Genomic DNA, 3,200 nt, shown 5'->3' on the forward strand with positions numbered 1-3,200 from the left:
TTGTTCATTCGAAATCAAAGAAAACAATGTATTTATAGTACTTGTTCATTCGAAATCAAAGAAAACAATGTATTTATAGTACTTGTTCATACGAAATCAAAGAAAACGATGTATTTATAGTACTTGTTCATTCGAAATCAAAGAAAACGATGTATTTATAGTACTTGTTCATTCGAAATGAAAGAAAACAATGTAATCATAGTACTTGTTCATTCGAAATCAAAGAAAACAATGTATTTATAGTACTTGTTCATTCGAAATGAAAGAAAACAATGTATTTATAGTACTTGTTCATTCTAAATGAAAGACGACAATGTAATCATAGTACTTGTTCATACGAAATGAAAGAAACAATGTATTTATAGTACTTGTTCATTCGAAATGAAAGAAAACAATGTATTTATAGTACTTGTTCATTCTAAATGGAAAAATAATAATGTATTTATAGTTTCGAGTAATTTGATTTATAAATATTCTTGGTTGAACAGTTTTCGTATTGCGAATGTTTTACATCAATATTGTTTCTGAACAACGAACTTTGTGATAACTACATTTAGTTGTAGTGTTATAACATAAATATTGTGTGTACTACATGAATATAATTCTGAATTTATCTGTGAAGTCATTTTACTTATTTATTCACATTATGTTTAACAGCTTGGAATTTGTTCACAAACAGGTTACAAAACCTCCAAGTTAAGAGCTTTGGTTACTGCTTGTAATATAGTTGGTTTAATTTCAGTGACCGGTTTAAAGTACCTTATTGCAGTTTAATCCCCTTCCCCTTCTCCATTTGACCTTGGACTCAATCATCGTGATAACCAGGAAATGGTGGAAGAACTCGTATGTATATAAAATGGCCAAACTCGCCGACGGGTGACTGTTGCCATGGGTCAGAACATTTAGTTTGACTATGATAGCTGCGCATGCGTTATTCTAACCCTGTATACCAAGGATTGTAATAACCAAAATAGTTAATAGTCATGAATTTCACCCTACCATAACCAATGTACAATATATCTTTTATCATTAGAACGTTAAGGCTTGTGCAATAATTGTAAATAAATATTTTATATATTTGTTCACTTGTGTTCTTTCTTTTACGGTCCGTAAGTAACATATGAAGTACATTTCTCGAATCAACAACAACGTCGTGGCAATAATTTAGGTTTGATATTTGTCAAGCCTCAAAGAATTTTTGGGGGCCTGAAAGACAACCCGGGATGCTCAGAAACTTTTGTTCTTCTTCACCCCGCGCGTGACAAATTGTTAGAGCCACGTGCATTTGTTTGGGAAGTAGACTATGGGCTTAACTTTGGTAGAGCACGTTGTTCGAGATATGTCGAGACGTAACAGATACCAACTTCTCTCCCGAATCTGCATGTTGCGAATAGTTTTATGCTTATCTATCGGATGTCACTTTACCTGAAAACCACGATGGCTGCAGAACGCTTAGTCACCATTAAAAGACAAAAACAAACAGCTAGCGTTATGGTAAATTTCGTTAAATACTGCTCTATCACCCTGAAAGGGTAATCTTGATTGACGGTAACTAAGTATATAATCTTTCAAAGTTCTGTATTATTTACTGAATACTATTGGTAATTGTAAGCTAAAGGTCATCGCCAGTAAAGACTGCAACGTGTATCCTTCAACAGTGTTAGCCCCCCAGTGGCACAGCAGTATGTCTGCGGAATTAAAACGCTAGCATCCGGGTTTCGATACCCGTTGTAGGCAGAACACAGATAGACCATTGTGTAGCTTTGTGTTTAATAACAAACAAACAACAGTGTAAAAATATTAATAACTGGCTTATGTATTTTCCACCTTTAAAAACGATCTCGAGCTCAGTTTCTAGTACTTATAAATCTACGACGTGAGTGGTAAAAGTGTGAAACTGTGTGTGAAATGCTGTGAGTTGTTATCTCACACCAGTTCGTTTTATAATATTTTCAAATCTATGACGTGAGCCGTAAAAGTGTGAAACTGTGTGTAAATTACTGTTATCTAACACGGGTTCGTTTTACAATATTTATAAATACAGGATGTGTGTTGTAGACGTGTAAAACTGTATGTGAAATAATGTGTGCTATTATCTATAGAAAGACAATAAGTGCTAATAAAGCACACGCTACCCTTCCTCTCTTCTAGATTTTATTTTGAAATGCGTAATTAATTACAAAAAAGAATAGTTATCACCGAGGGGAGTTTTTAGGCAATACAGAAATGATTTTTTTCTATGGCATTAAATGGGAAAATTTTGTTTAACAGGCTTTTACACGATAACTAAACGAAAGCTATTCCCGCACGTGTTGCTTTATACACCCGGTTTTCAGGCGTATGAATAGTTTGACAGAAATAAGACATCACGTGAACTTCCTAGACAACCAGTTTGAATGAACTGACTGGCCTACTTTATACTTCTTCGAACCTGTTCACATCTTTAGGGCTGCGAGAGTTTCAACGTGTGACCTAGTTAGAGCATTTCCACGTTAGTGATATGTTAGCTTTCGCAAATCGAGTATAACGAAGTGGCCACTGTCATAAAGAAAAGTGTTCTCTGTTGGACCATTCTGTATGAAAACTTCAATAGTACGTTTGTATTGAACATATGAATACATCGTAATATCCATAAAAGTGATTTCGATTTCTAAAACTTTTAATATTTGAGCGATATACTGAACAGAAATTGGAATAGAAATCAAATACGCGCATATAAACCCATTTAAGGACAATGTTTCCAGAAATAATTTTAGCTGCCACAACGTTTTTCCGGGTTTTTGTGTTCTTGTGGTTGCTACAAATTAACACACGAAGGTTACTTTGTAATCTGCGCAAGTCATCCTTGAGAAAATGGACAACAGAATTAAGAAATAGTTTGTTCTACATTGGAAACATTCTATACCTGTTGTTATGGTTTTGCGAATCTTCAGTACTGACCGTATTCATTCTAACGGATCGATGGATTCCACTGTTCACAACATCCACTGATTTGTGCACAGTGCAACTGATCGGTGTAACCCTTCTATCTTGTTTGTACCTTGGAATAAGCTTAGATCTTTTGACAGAGCCCTTAGGACAGCTTGCATCGAATTTAAAAGGCGTTCGGCTAAAAACAACAAAGATAGTACTCAACACCTGTGTAGCATCTGTTGCAGTTTGCACAGCAACTGTAAAGACGGCACATTTGACCTGGGCTT

The sequence above is a fragment of the Limulus polyphemus genome, unplaced genomic scaffold (genome assembly GCF_000517525.1).
Source record: "Limulus polyphemus unplaced genomic scaffold, Limulus_polyphemus-2.1.2 Scaffold1400, whole genome shotgun sequence".
NCBI classification, from domain to species: Eukaryota; Metazoa; Arthropoda; class Merostomata; order Xiphosura; family Limulidae; genus Limulus; species Limulus polyphemus.